Source organism: Phyllobates terribilis, unplaced genomic scaffold, assembly GCF_046119375.1.
Source record: "Phyllobates terribilis strain yellow unplaced genomic scaffold, ASM4611937v1 Scaffold_7__3_contigs__length_470593459, whole genome shotgun sequence".
NCBI lineage: Eukaryota > Metazoa > Chordata > Amphibia > Anura > Dendrobatidae > Phyllobates > Phyllobates terribilis.
This window is the reverse complement of record NW_027362767.1, coordinates 318153020-318168650: the sequence shown is the minus strand read 5'-3', so window position 1 is coordinate 318168650 and position 15631 is coordinate 318153020. Positions and strand designations below refer to the sequence as shown.

The window sequence follows — 15631 nt, the reverse complement described above, 5'->3', positions numbered from 1 at the left end:
GGGTGTCTGCCGTACAATAACTCAAAGGGAGAGAACCCTATGGAAGCCTGGGGTACCTCACGGACGGCGAACATCAAATAGGGTAGTAACATGTCCCAATCCCTTCCATCCTTAGAAACCACCTTTTTTAACATGGACTTGAGGGTTTTATTGAACCTTTCTACTAACCCGTCGGTCTGAGGGTGGTACACCGAGGTGCGCAATTGTTTTATTCTCAGCAGTTTGCACAGTTCCCTCGTCACCTTGGACATAACAGGGATCCCTTGATCCTTCAGGATCTCTTTAGGTAGTCCAAGGTGACAGAACATGGCAAACAGCTCCCATGCAATCAGTTTCGCCGAGGGGTGGCGTAGCGGTCTAGCCTCCGGGTACCGGGTGGCACAGTCAACGACCACAAGTATATATTGGTGGCCATGAGCGGATTTTACAATGGGCTCTACCAAATCTATTGCAATCCGTTCAAAAGGTACCTCTATCACTGGCGGAGGTACCAATGGGCTGCGAAAGCTTGCGGTGGGTGTGGACAGCTGACACTCGGGGCAAGATTCGCAGTACTTTTAAACCTCCGCGTAAATCCCTGGCCAAAAGAACCGCTGCAAGATATGCTCTTGCATCTTTTTAACCCCTAAGTGTCCACCTAGCAGGTGTGTGTGTGCCATCTCCAGAACTGCCCGACGGTACGACTGAGGTACCACTAACTGTTCCACAACCTCGTCCCTGATTTTGTCTGCCCTATAGAGCAACTCACCGTTGACCACCATGCATGGAAACACAGTATCTACACCGGGCTGTTTAGCTACACCATTTACCTCTAACACCCTTTTCCGTGCCCGAGTCAGGGTGGGATCCTGTAGTTGAGCGGTCCCAAACGTGCCCCGGGACATATCCAGTTCGGGGATCAATGGGGTCTCCTCGACCTCTCCTGCCAGCACCTCTAGGGGAAACCTATTGGGGTTACACTCTGTCCCTAGGTTGGACACCCCTACGGAAGGTACCCCTGACTCAGGTTCTTCGGGTGTGCAGCTTTTTAAATCCTAACGGTGTCTACTATACACATATACAACATTAGGATTGGTTCTGTTTCTAATCAGAATGTGATGGCATATATGCAAATATTGTATACTTATAGTAACATGACGACTGCTGAAACTGACAGCCAAAGCCGAATCCTAACGGTGTATATATTACACACCATTAGGAATCTGCAAGCTGCAGTGTTTGCCGAATATTTACTCAGGGGTGGACAATCCCTTTAATAAACATTACTGTACCAAGACAAATAGGCAACATAATAGCGGAATACCGCCAACCCATAACCAAATATTACCCACATTTATAGTAGTGATAATACCACCATACTCATCATTAACCAAAACCACTGTACCAAAAATAGATTTTACCACTAGTGATGCACGAATGTGCTCGGATAAGGGTTATCCGAGCACGTTCGGGTGCTAACCAAGTAGCTTCGGCAAGCTTGAAAACTATGTTCGAGTCGCCACGGCTGCTCGTTTCGCGTCTGTTAGACAGCTGTAACACATGCAGCCGCGGTGACTCGAACATAGTTTTCAATCACGCCGAAGCTACTCAATTAGCAGTCTTGCGTGCTCGGATAACCACTTATCCGAGCACGTTCGCGCATCACTATTTACCACCATACAGTGACCATATAATGGTAATATCAGGTCTACACCAGTGCTCTGCGGGCAATATACAGTGCTGGCCAAAAGTATCGGCACCCCTGCAATTCTGTCAGATAATACTCAGTTTCTTCCTGAAAATGATTGCAATCACAAATTCTTTGGTATTATTATCTTCATTTAATTTGTCTTCAATGAAAAAAACACAAAAAGAATTGTCCTAAAGTCAAATTGGATACAATTCCACACCAAACCTAAAAAAGGGGGTGGACAAAAGTATTGGCACTGTTTGAAAAATCATGTGAAGCTTCTCTAATTCGTGTAATTAACAGCACCTGTAACTTACCTGTGGCACCTAACAGCTGTTGGCAATAACTAAATCACACTTGCAGCCAGTTAACATGGATTAAAGTTGACTCAACCTCTGTTCTGTGTCCTTGTGTGTACCACATTGAGCATGGAGAAAAGAAAGAAGACCAAAGAACTGTCTGAGGACTTGAGAAACCAAATTGTGAGGAAGCATGAGCAATCTCAAGGCTACAAGTCCATCTCCAAAGACCTGAATGTTCCTGTGTCTTCCGTGCGCAGTGTCATCAAGAAGTTTAAAGCCCATGGCACTGTGGCTAACCTCCCTAGAAGTGGACGGAAAAGAAAAATTGACGAGAGATTTCAACGCAAGATTGTGCGGATGGTGGATAAAGAACCTCGACTAACATCCAAACAAGTTCAAGCTGCCCTGCAGTCCGAGGGTACAACAGTGTCAACCCGTACTATCCGTCAGCGTCTGAATGAAAAGGGAATGTAAGGTAGGATACCCAGGAAGACCCCACTTCTTACCCTGAGACATAAAAAAGCCAGGCTGGAGTTTGCCAAAGCTTACCTGAGAAAGCCTAAAACTCTTTGGAAGAATGTTCTCTGGTCAGATGAGACAAAAGTAGAGCTTTTTGGGGAAAAGCATCAACATAGAGTGTACAGGGAAAAAAAAGAGGCACTCAAAGAAAAGAACACGGTCCCTACAGTCAAACATGGCGGAGGTTCCCTGATGTTTTGGGGTTGCTTTGCTGCCTCTGGCACTGGACTGCTTGACCGTATGCATGGCATTATGAAGTCTGAAGACTACCAACAAATTTTGCAGCATAATGTAGGGCCCAGTGTGAGAAAGCTGGGTCTCCCTCAGAGGTCATGGGTCTTCCAGCAGGACAATGACCCAAAAAACACTTCAAAAAGCACTATAAAATGGTTTGAGAGAAAGCACTGGAGACTTCTAAGGTGGCCAGCAATGAGTCAAGACCTGAATCCCAATAGAACACCTGTGGAGAGATCTCAAAATGGCAGTTTGGAGAAGACACCCTTCAAATATCAGGGACCTGGAGCAGTTTGCCAAAGTAGAATGGTCTACAATTCCAGCAGAGCATTGTAAGAAACTCATTGATGGTTACCGGAAGCGGTTGTTCGCAGTTATTTTGGCTAAAGGTTGTGCAACCAAGTATTAGGCTGAGGGTGCCAATACTTTTGTCTGGCCCATTTTTGGAGTTTTGTGTGAAATGATCAATGATTTGATTTTTGCTTCATTCTCTTTTGTGTTTTTTCCTTGCAAGCAAATTAAATGAAGATAATAATACCAAAGAATTTGTGATTGCAATCATTTTCAGGAAGAAACTGAGTATTATCTGACAGAATTGCAGGGGTGCCAATACTTTTGGCCACCACTGTATGTGTGTACAGTACACATAAATCCAGGGACTCACCGGTGATGTTCTCTATGATCATAGTCATTCAGCTTTCCTTTTCTCTTCTGTTCGGCCCAAACCGCCATGATCTCTTCTTTCATCCATGACTTGCCCCTGCAAAATATAAAACAGAAACATCTTCGGCTTACTGCGTTTCCAGCAACCGCATCACATTCCTCCTTATTTACACATCCCATATAGTGCTATAACCAGTGCATTAGACAGTAAATGTGACCCCACTGTGCCCTGCACAGTAATAGTGCCCTCCTTTTGTGCCCCACATAATAACAGTGCCCCTACACAGTAATAATGTTCCCTCTGTACTTCCACATACTAATAATGAGGGGCATTATAATAAGGCCAATGGAGGGCTTTATTATAAGACATAATCGGAGGACATTATTATAATAAAGAGGCACAGGGGGACATTATTTCAAGGAGGCACAATGGTCTTCTTATTACAATGTCCTCTGTTTTAAGTTATTAGAAATCCCCTCATTGTATCTCCTCATAATGTCCATCGTACCCACCACATCCTCCATTATGTATTCTAATAGTAATAATAATGCCCCCCTGTACCTGCAAAGTATAAAAAAAAGCTAATACTCACCCCACTCCTATGCGGGCCAGTGATGTGCCCCTCCTCCTTCTCACTATAGTCTCCCAGTCGGCAGAGGTGACGCAATGCAGTGATGTCATCTTGCAGTCTCACGTCCCCAGCATGGCTCTGCCCTCTTGCAGGTCAGAAGCAGTTTGCAGCCTATCCAGGGGTGGACACAGACAGAAGAGCACCCTGTGCAATAGCAGTATATGGGCCCTTTGCAGTCCAATAGCTCATCATGACGCAAAATTCCACCTGCTTTAGAGGTGGTAGTGACCCCCTTACCTCTGGGGCTCGTGTGCTGCTGCATAGGTTGTACCAATAGTATGTCTGCCCCTGAGCCTATCTGTCCAAATGACCGAGCAGGGAGCCAATGGCTCTCTGCTCCTCTACAGTTGTTAATAGTAGCCACGTTCTGAGGGTACCGATACTGTTGGAGGTGTGGCAGGCCAATGCCGCCCATTGCCGGAACAACCCATCCTGCACTTATCTGGTCCAGTCCTGGCCAGAGAATAATAGATTTTTGGTGCCCTCCTCTAGGCCCCGGCAACTCCCCCCTACTCAGCTACGTCTTTCATATATATATATATATAATTGTATTTATGAAAAGATAATTAGTAGGTGAAGATTGAACACATATTACTTAATGAAACCACCTTTTAGTTTGGAAAAAAAAAAAACATCACACAGAGAACAAAATTAAGAATTCTATATTCACAGCTTTGATATAAAGGTGTATGTAAAATAGCATCACATCCAATAAAACTGATGAAGAACACCCATGGAGACCAGAGGACATGTGCGCTAAGTCACTGATGGCACAATTTTCCCTGAATAAAATCTGAATGTTAACGCAGATTGTGGTTTCTAATATATTACAACTTTTCCTCTGAGGGAAATGCGCTTTTTATTCAACGGCAACTTTTAATTACACATGTGATTTGTTTTTAATAATAGGAGGAGTGCTCAGAGTGAGACATAAATATGAATTAATGGAGCTCTGGCTTGCAATTTATTCATGAACGTCTCAATAAAACGGCATGATTTAATTCTCTCAGTTAACCTCTTTTGTACTGACGAGCTCCTTCATGAGACTACGATGATTAAAATAAAAGATGATGTTACCAGGACGGAGTTTTAATTAATATTGAAATTTGATGACAAATGTAAGCACAGCTATCAACAACAGATATTTTTTTTTAAACAGTAACATAAAAAAAAAACAACTGCCTTTTGTAAGATGGCAACAGACAAGACGGAGGTGGGGGGAAGTAGTTTCATCATAGGGAATTTATCACCAGGTTTTTGCTACCCAATCTGAGAGCAGCATGAGGTAGGGGCAGAGACCCTGATTCCAGATGTGCTGCTTGCTGTCATTTTGATAAAATCACAGTTTTTCTGCTGCAGATCTATCGGTCCTCTGAATGCTGAGCATTGTACAACCCCGTCCCCACCTCTGATTGGCAGCTTTCCGCCTATGCACAATGTACACAGAAAGCTGCCAATCAGTGGTGGGGGTGGGGTTATACACAGCTCATGTATATGGAGGACTACATGGCAGCAAGTTTACTAGTCCCCCAATGATAATCCCTGCTGATAAAAGACTGATTTTATCAAAACTACAGCAAGCAGCCCAGCAAGTGATACATCACTGAAATCAGGGAACCTGCTCCTACATCATGCTGCTCTCAGATTGTTAGGCAAAAACCTGGTGATTCTGTCTATAGGAAATAAACCGAATCTAGCTATTTATAAAAAAATATGCTACCAGGAATTGATACAGCCTCCCGTGTCTCTGAGCTCAGGTTCAACCATCAGAAATCAGCTAAACATATATATGTCCAATTGCATATGTCTGCCATGTACTTCCAGTATACAGCTGACTGACATATTTTTATTTTTATGCAGTTGTAATTAAAAGCAGTATTGACCAAGCTTTGATGTGGACTTAAAGGTACAGTGTACCTATTATGATGGATTACAGCGGCTGCTGCCACTGCTGTACTGTCCAATGGTAGGCTTCACTCCTTTACTCTTACCCTCCTGGTGCAGTCAACTGGCTGCCATTACTCACCTCCTTCTGGGACCACTTAAGCGGCCTCTGAGGGACACATGCATTGACTTCCAGTGTCTTAGCACACACCCAAATTCATCGTTGTCAACCAATGTCCAGCTGACCAAGCATACTTAAAGGGAACTTGACAGCTGATTCATACAATCCGAACCATGGTCCATGTGAATCAGACACTGATGACATTACTGCAGCTGTGTATGTTTCCATCTGATTTTTCAGAGTAAGCATAATTTAAAAGGGGAATGGCGTTTCAAAGCATGTTTTCTCTGAAATGTCACAGTGTTTTAGTGTAAAACATACATGTCTGAAATAACAGAACCGGTGTCTGATTTAAATTACCCATGGTTCAGCGAGCCAGAATTAAATGACAGGTTCCCTTTAAGACACCCATCTCCAAAGACTCATCGCTTGAAAAATAAGGTTCTTTTGTTTCTGTTGCTGCTAAGTTGTGCTTCTAAGTTGTCTACATGTTATCACCTTAACTTGTATCCTGCCCTTGTCTCTTGTCTTCTGCCTGCCCTGACCTTCATATTGACTACCGACTTGAGTGAACTCCATCTACTCTTGTCTGACTTTGCTTTACAGATTTTATTTTGGCCCTATCGTTTGTGACCCAACAACTGTTGCACATGGAGACTAACCTGTGATTGTGACCAAGGGGTCCCTTCAGCAAAGTCCTGGTCCCTTTATAAAGTAAAAAGGAAAAAAGGTGAATCCTTTAGATTATTCTCTACAGTTAGCCCAATCATATACATTGCAACATAAGGAGACTACTACTTCCAGGTAAACCCTGAATCTTTAATGCCATATACAGATTAAAATGTTAAACCATTTGTGGATTTGAAACATGTCTAGTCTCGTGGCATGTTGGAAGTATATATATGTGTGTGTGTGTGTCTATGTACAATTATTGTGTATCTGACTGATCAGCTGCTATTGAAAACTAATCTGTTAAGGGCCCGGGTGGTGGAACCTCTGTGCCGAGGTGCAAGGAGGGACCCAGAGGGGCGTGACTAAGTATCCACCCGAACCGACCCTGGTCGTACGGCAGCAAACGACACCGTGACCAGGGAGGATCCGGGCTGAGGGACCAGGTGCTACTCTGGGGACGACCTTGTAAGAGAGCAGGTGGCTCCCACGAGTCAGATGGCTGGGACTGACCGGTATGGCGGAAGGACACGGCAAGCAGGCGGAAGTCTCTGGTAGCCGACAGGTGGTCACAGTTCGAGAAAGCCGGGCAAGTAGCAGTCTTTAGGTTTACCAGGAAGGTGGTCACAGCAAGTGACGACAGGGTCTCCAGGCAGGCTGGCAGGAAACAGGCGGGTGCTCCCAGGTGAGCGGGCAGACAGACGAGGCAGGTAACTGGCTGGTAACTGGTGGGCGCTCCCAGGTGAGCGGGTAGGCAGACGAGGCATTTAACTGGCAGGTAACTGGTGGACGCTCCCAGGTGAGCGGGCACACAGACGAGGCTGGTAACTGGCAGGTAACTGGTGGGCGCTCCCAGGTGAGCGGGCTGACGGACACAGCAGATAACAGGCGGGTGCTCCCAGGTGAGCGGACAGACAGCCAAGGCAGGTACCAGGTGAGCGCTCCAGGTGAGCAGGCTGGCAGGCTCGGCAGGTAACGGGCAGATAACAGGCTGGCAGGCAGGACGAGGAGTCAGGCTAGCAGCGGGACCTGAGGGCTGAAGCAAAGATCAGACACAGTGCAAACAACATTTTGGAGGAGGTGCCTTATATATGGGAGGTCCTCCGGCAATTGGCCGGGGACTCCTTAGGACGGCGCGCGGTCCCTTTAAGAGAGGGGGCGTGCGCGCGCGCCCTAAGCACACTGCCGGGGAAGGAGCGCGCGCCGGAAGCAGCGGGGAGAGAAGCGCTGGAGGACGCCGCGCCAGGAGCGGGGAGGTGAGAGGGACGGCGTCTCTGCCTAGCAAGGGGCAGAGACGCCGATGCTACATAATCCAGGTCTGAGAAAGTTCATACTGAACCTTGCATACAATCTTGTGGTTATATAGCTCTTTGTCCTCAAATATAAATGTTACCTTCCATGTAGAGACCTGATGAGCCAGTCATGAGAAGTTACATGCAGATCAGGCTGAGAGTGCATTGGGATGTGTCAACGCACTTGGAAGAAGCAGTATACGCCCCCACTGCACTGACACTCTCCAATGCACTTACACGCCCGTGGTGCACTAATACATCCCTGTGCACTTTCAGAGAGATTTGCATTTAGCTTCTATGCTACATTTCTCATGACTGTTACATTGGATCGCTACAAAAAAGGTAACAGTTATTCCTAAGGGACAAGAACCTAGACAGCCATGCCACTACTTCCATATGCAGCACTTCCAATTCCCTTCACTTTTCAAGAGGGGCACATAAAACATCAGTTTGCTCTTCAATAACACTGAAATAATCTATAGGAGTATACAGTAGGAATAGCATTGTTTGTAAATAAATGTTCCAGTCCAAACATTGACCAAAAAATAGGTGTTACCAGGCCTGTATGGAACTTTTAAGTGCCTCCAACATGAGCATTTATCATGTAAAATATTCTTAATTTGAGTAAAGCAGATGTGCACAACATTTTTTGATCCAAGGCCATATTGCCATATTGAACCAATCCAACGATTAGCAAGAATTTACTACTTTGTCAGTGATCTTATCATTTATGTTGACTTTATAATGATCACTTGCTGGTAAAACAGTATATTGCCACCCCAGCACTGCGACCCCTTCATTTTTACTATAGGTGAGATCTGACTCCCAGTGATGACACGCCATCAGATGGGGATAGCCCTTTAAATGTATTCCTGTTGACAGAAAAGGTTGCATATCAATAATATTGCCACCATCTTATTGTGCTACATATTTTTGGTGAATCCCACAAAAAAAACAGCAAGGATCCAAGAAAAATCCTATAAAGTCTACAGCCAGCGATAGTCTTGAAATATTAGCAATATGTGAATGCAAGAAAAAGCCTTGCAGTACGTGACGGAAGCCTTGTAGATGCCATTGCGCATTGCTCATCAATGATTTGGAAACCCGTGAATACTGCATTTATACACAGCTCTGCCTATTTAGAAATCAAATTAGGTGACAGACCTTAACCCTGTCTGACTTCATGGGTAATTTTAAGCAGAAGAAAATATGTATTTAACATAATAACTCTTTCAGAAGTAAATGCAAGCACTGTGCAGAGTACACGAGTGTCTAAATGCATACAATTTAGGGTACAAACATTAGACCCATAAGGTGGATAATAAGTGATGAATTTATCAACTTCCATAGCAAATAATCTACAGGTATTAATAGGGAGCTGAGTAGTTTCATTTTTTTTTAGAAATACAATTAAATATATTAATGATATTGAGACCAGGCAACTACAAGAAAAGGTGTTACCAGACTACTCTGAGGAAGAGTGAAGTCCACTATAGACATACTAATGATTGGGGCATTTGGACTGATAACCAGCTGTAGTTTGTGTATCTTTAGTGATAAAAGAATCATTTCCAACCTGTTTTTTTCCTATGGATTTACAAAGTAACAACAGAAAAGAACTAGAAATCTCTTTAATGGCATTGTCATATATTAATGGCGTATTAATAGGACATGGGATAAATGCAGGATGGGACTCCTACCTATGAGTAGAACATACTTTGAACACCCTTTTCCAGTGACAGTGAATGTGAGAGGGGGTGTGATGAACCTGTAGCCGCCATCTTGGTAATGATAAATCATATCCAGGGATGGCCACACTTCAGCAGCCCCCACCCTTGGGACCTTCTGTTAAAACGTCAACTAGATAGTTTCCCCCCATCCAGGCTCCTGTAAGATAAGAAGCCTACTTAACACTTGAATGCTAGGAGCTTCAAAGACTTCGAGAGGAAGCACAGCCAGCAGGGGGGGGGTGCTTCGTCTATCTGTACCTGACCATTTGTCCCATAGGACTAGTTTCTTTGTCTGTCACAAGCATGGAGGCATAAGATATAGAAACATGAATAGTACACGCATGTTGCGTGGGATGGGCCAATAAAAAAATATCACGGCGTCCCGGAGCCATTGCGCACACAAGCCTCCGCGGTAGACGTTTGTACGTGCTCTGGAAGCCAAGATATAGCGCGGAGCCATTCCTGAGGACCGTATGGTATCATAATTGATATCAAAAGGTCGGTTACGGCGGCCCGAATCCATGGGAACCCCTGGGGGTATCATGAGACCATCCCAGAAGAAGTTATTGGGTTCCATAGAATTTGGGCTTCTGATCGAAGTTAGACCTGAGGGTGGAGACTGAGCCAGCTGACCTCACCAGCAGTGGGCGGGACGGGGCAGGTAAGATAGCAGGACAGACAAGAGACAAGTCAGTTGTTGACCCAAGAGTGGTGTGCTGAACATCTGAGCACCAGCTGAGGCCACCAAGGGGAGGAGCAGTTTGACCATGCGGTGGTAGGCCTCAGCCTGTAACAAAGAACCGTGCCTGCGACCGCAGAATCCTCTCCCTGCGTCACAAGAAAATCAAGAAACCGGTAACTGATATGCTGTGGTGATTCTGTGTGTTGTATTCCATTGTTGTATAGTTTAGCCTGACCTTATACCTGTGTATATTTAGTTGTATATCGTGTATCTAGTGTATTATTATAATCAATTACCTCAAGTAATTGTGGGCCTGCCTTTTATTCTGCATAACGAACGCACGTCCGTGTGAGCTCGGCTCAAGCCAAAAACGCTACCCAGGGTTGGTTCCTGACCCGATATAGGCCCATTCACGGACTGGGCGTATATCTAAAATAGGGACTGGTGGCAGCATACCAACTGGGGATTGGGGAAGGCTGGTAGTGACGGTCGGAGGTTCAGATATATATATTCCTGGCGCGGCCAAGGAAGATATATATACCGCCCTCACTACAGAGGGCCCCGATACCCAGTAGGTTACAGGACAGTCTCTCTGGCGACCGCTTATCCTAGGTGCAGTTCCTTGACTGACCTGAGGCTAAGAGGGCGCTAGCGAGTTGTGCTGTGTAGTGACGTTGAAGGGATAACACACTACCGTGTTCCCTGCGCTGGTTGCAGCTACCTGGCACTACTTTCTCTAGGTGCAGTACCTTGACTGACCTGAGAGGTAAGGGGGCGCCAGAGAGCTGCACCCACCGGCCGGCTTTCATCACATTGGTGGCAGAGCGGTGGGATTGCAGAATAATAGTGTTGTGGGACCCCTACTCCCAGGCACTAAAGACTGCCAGTGGTAACTTCCACTGCTGGAGTCTTAAGGTCAGCCCAACGTTAGACGGTCAGGCTAAAAGTATAACAAGGTGTGTGCAAACTCAGGGTTGCAGCGGTGTCGGTTACCAAGATGGCAGACGGCACCAGGAGCAAGACCCTGCAAGAGGCTAATGCTACGGTCCGTGTGGCAGGAGGGGAGGACATTGTTACTCATGGCGAGGAGGAGTCCAGCCCGGGCACCTCAGGGAGCCAGTCCCCAGTATACGGTCCCGCAGTGGGCTGCCCACCACCTACCCAGCCCAGCCTGTCCAGATCACAAGCCCTTTTACAAGCGGCTATGGCAAGTCTCCAGTCTCATGGCGATGCCGTCTACAAAACCCTCCTGGCAGCATCAGAGAAGGCAGCGGAGGAGGAGTGTGCAGAGCGGGCTGCGGAGCGCCAGCACCAACTGGACCTGGCCCAGCGGGGGCTTCCGCTAGAGCAACCAACCCATCAGGAGACCAAGTCGTCCAAAGTCCGAGCTGAGGACTTCCCTCTACTGGAGAAGGATGGGGACCTGGACTCCTTTCTGGTGGCATTTGAACGGACCTGTCTTCAGCACCATCTGGCCCGGGATCAGTGGGCCAGATACCTGACCCCCCGTTTGAGGGGTAAGTCCCTGGATGCCTTGGGGGACTTACCTGCCGGGGAGGTACAGAACTACGACTGCATCAAGCGGGCCCTGATCCGGCAGTACAACCTCACTCCCGAGTCGTACCGCCAGAAGTTCCGGAGCCTGCTGCGTGGCCCCAAGGACACCTGGACCGATCATATGCGGGCGCTGTTGAGAGCCGCAGAGCACTGGACCTCGGGTCTAGCGCTTACTACCCGCCAGGAGGTCCAGGAACTGTTCGTCACGGAGCAGTTCTTGTGGAACTGCCCAGAGGACCTCCGACAGTTCCTCCGTGACCGAAAACCAACAGGGGCTTCTGCTACAGCCGCCCTGGCAGACGAGTATGCCAATAACAGGGCGCCTGAGCTGAAGAAGTCTGCCAGCAGCACCTGGAGAGGGGGTAAGCCCAGTCATGCCCCTGTTTCCCCGGCCCCTAGAACACAAGGGGTGTATCCCCCTGTTGCCCTCTCCAGGCAAGGACCAGACGTAAGACGTTGTCATCTATGCAACAAACCAGGACACTTTAGGGCTGAGTGTCCCCAGCGCCAAAAGACCCCATCCCAGTCCCAGAGAGCGCCCAATGTTTTGTGTGTGGGAGGGGGTGGTGGTAGGTCCCTGGACAACATCCAACCCGTCACCATAGGCCGTTCTGCGGTCATGGGACTGCGGGACACGGGCGCTGAACGAACACTGGTACGGCCTGAGGTGGTGTCCCCCCAGGACTTGGTACCAGGAAAGACTCTTTCCGTCTCCGGGGTTGGAGGCGTGGAGCCGGCACTTCCCGTTGCCATGGTGTATTTGGACTGGGGTGCCGGGAGGGGGATGCGGGAGGTGGGAGTAACGCCAAATATTCCCGCAAATGTTTTATTAGGGACCGACTTGGGGCGTCTAGTATCGCAGTATGTACCCTCTGAACCCCCAAGTTCGGCCCCCCAAGAGTGTATTGATTTGTCTGCTGCTAATGCCAACCATGTTGTATGTAGTGTGTGTCCTGCTGAGGAGGAGGGAGTGAAACCTGAGGGTAACACCTGCACAGACACAACACAAACAGGGTTAGTGAAAGCAGGTGGGGAGTGTGGGGATGCCCGCAGAGGTGCTCAGCCGGCGTGCCGTGACCTCTTGTCCTCCGGTGAGGGAGGGGGCGGGCAGGATTCTGTAGAGGGAAGCTCAGGGATGGAGAGGGGGGCAGCTACCGGCAGTGTAGGGCTCCCAGGGGTATCCAGGCTGCTGAGTATAGGCCCACTGCAGGGGGAGGAACAGGCCATGGGAGGTGAGGGTGTCCCAAGAGAGGAGCCGCCAGGTAAGACCCCAGGGCAGGAGTTCCCCACATCCGAGATGTCCAAAGGCCTAGGAAGCCTGCCTGATCGGGCGGCTTGGTCAGAAACAGAGGGGAAGCAGGCACTACCCACGGTCACAGCGGTCATAGCCGCTGTCACCAGGAGTGGGAGCGCCGGAGCCCAAGGAGCCTTGCAGAGGTCCGACGGCTTCCCCACTTCTGACCAAGTGTCTGCCGGGTCAGACAGCGGCCAGGTGACATGCCCGGAGGGGCTGACGGAGGATGTGGCAGTTTCGTCGATTCTGGCCACATCAAGTCAGGAATTTCAGGCTGCGTTGGAAGCAGACGACAGCCTGAAAGCTCTCAAGGAACAGGCGGCACAGCCTCCCATGGAGTCAGACTGCGAGCGTGTGGTCTGGGACCAGGGACGGCTGTACCGGGTAACGGTCCAGCAGGGTTCACCGGAGGCGTGGCCCAGGGACCGACAGTTAGTGGTACCCTATCCGTTCAGGGCGGAATTGTTGCGGATCGCACACGAGATTCCGATGGCCGGACACCTAGGGATCGCTAAAACCAAGGCCAGGATAGCTCAGCATTTCTACTGGCCTGGGATGGGAGCCGCGGTGGGTGCCTACTGCCGTTCGTGTGACACCTGTCAGAGGGTGGGGAAGGCGGGGCCGCGCCCCAAAGCCCCACTGGTAACTCTGCCAATCATCGAAGAGCCTTTCTCGAGGGTCGCTGTGGATCTTATTGGACCTCTGTCCACTCCCAGCCACTCCGGGAAATGCTTCATACTCACGGTAGTGGACTATGCCACCCGGTACCCGGAAGCGGTAGCTTTGTCGTCCATTCGGGCCGACAAGGTGGCTACCGCCTTACTGGAGATCTTCTCCAGAGTGGGTTTCCCCCAAGAAATGCTCACCGACCGAGGGACCCAGTTCATGTCGCGGCTGATGGAGTCCCTCTGTAAGCAAATGCAGGTGCAACATCTGGTGGCCAGCCCGTATCACCCACAGACTAATGGCCTGTGTGAGCGGTTCAATGGCACCTTAAAGCAGATGCTTAAGATGTTGGTCGACTCCCACGGGAGAGACTGGGAGCGTTACCTCCCACACCTCCTATTTGCTTACCGGGAGGTTCCGCAGGCCTCAACGGGGTTCTCCCCCTTTGAGCTCCTGTACGGGCGACGGGTACGGGGCCCCCTGGCTCTGGTGAAGGAAGCATGGGAAGGGGATTTGGCCACCCCCGAGGTGTCGGTCATCGAGTATGTCGTGCGCCACCGGGACAGGATGATGGCCTTGGCAAAGCTGGTGCAGGACAATATGGCCCAGGCCCAGGCCGACCAGAAGCGGTGGTACGACCAGAATGCTTGTGAGAGGACCTACCAGGTGGGTCAAAAGGTGTGGGTACTGGTCCCCGTACCACAGAACAAGCTTCAGGCAGCCTGGGAAGGTCCCTACTTCGTGCACCAGAAACTCAATGCCGTCACCTATCTGGTCACCCTGGATCACGCCCGTGGAAGGAGGAAGGCCTTCCACGTGAACATGATGAAGGCTCATCATGAGCGGGAAGCGACTGCCCACCCAGTGTGCAACCTTCCCGAGGAAGGAGAGGTAGAAACCCTCCTGGATCTGCTCACCCAAGCCAAGGCGGGTGGGTCCATCGAGGATGTGGGGGTTGGCCACCAGCTCACGGAGGACCAACGGTCCCAGCTGGGGACCACCCTGCACCCCTTCCGGGGGCTGTTCAGCAGCCTGCCCGGAAGGACTGAGATGGCTGTCCACGACGTGGACACTGGCGATCACCCGCCGATCCGGCGTTCAGCATATCGGGTCTCTTTCGAGGTGCAGGGAAACATGCGCCAAGAGATAGACGAGATGCTGAAGCTGGGGGTGATCCAGGCATCCAGCAGCGCGTGGGCCTCGCCTGTAGTCCTCGTACCAAAGAAGGACCGAACTACACGGTTCTGCGTGGACTACCGGGGGCTCAACGCTGTAACGGTCACCGATGCGTTCCCCATACCACGCATCGATGACCTGCTCGATCGGATGGCCGGGGCTAAGTACCTGACCATCATGGATCTGAGCCGGGGGTACTGGCAGATTCCTCTGACCCCCGCGGCAAGGGAACGCTCTGCCTTTATCACCCCTTTTGGACTGTACGAGTCCACAGTGATGCCATTCGGCATGAAGAATGCCCCTGCCACTTTTCAGCGGATGGTCAATACGCTGCTTGAGGGACTTGAAGGGTACGCGGCTGCGTACTTGGACGATATTGCAGTCTTCAGTCCCACTTGGGAGGATCACCTAGAGCACCTGCGGCAGGTGCTCGGTCGGATCCACCGGGCAGGCTTGACCATCAAGCCGGAAAAGTGCCAGCTGGGCATGAGTGAGGTCCTCTACCTGGGTCACCGGGTAGGCGGGGGGGTTCTGAAGCCAG

The 15631-nt window shown here is 49.4% G+C and overlaps 1 long non-coding RNA gene across 2 annotated transcripts in view; it reads left to right on the top strand.

Annotated features, from left to right (window-relative positions):
• The window catches only part of LOC141153198 (uncharacterized), a 73445-nt gene that overhangs the window by 29096 nt on the left and 28718 nt on the right, over positions 1-15631 (top strand). Inside the window, exon 3 of one of the 2 annotated variants that reach the window (XR_012247258.1) lies at positions 6631-6754. The exons of the other annotated variant lie outside the window; for it this stretch is intronic. This is a non-coding gene — a long non-coding RNA (uncharacterized lncRNA). The remainder of the gene's footprint in view (positions 1-6630; positions 6755-15631) is intronic. 2 annotated transcript variants of the gene reach the window in all.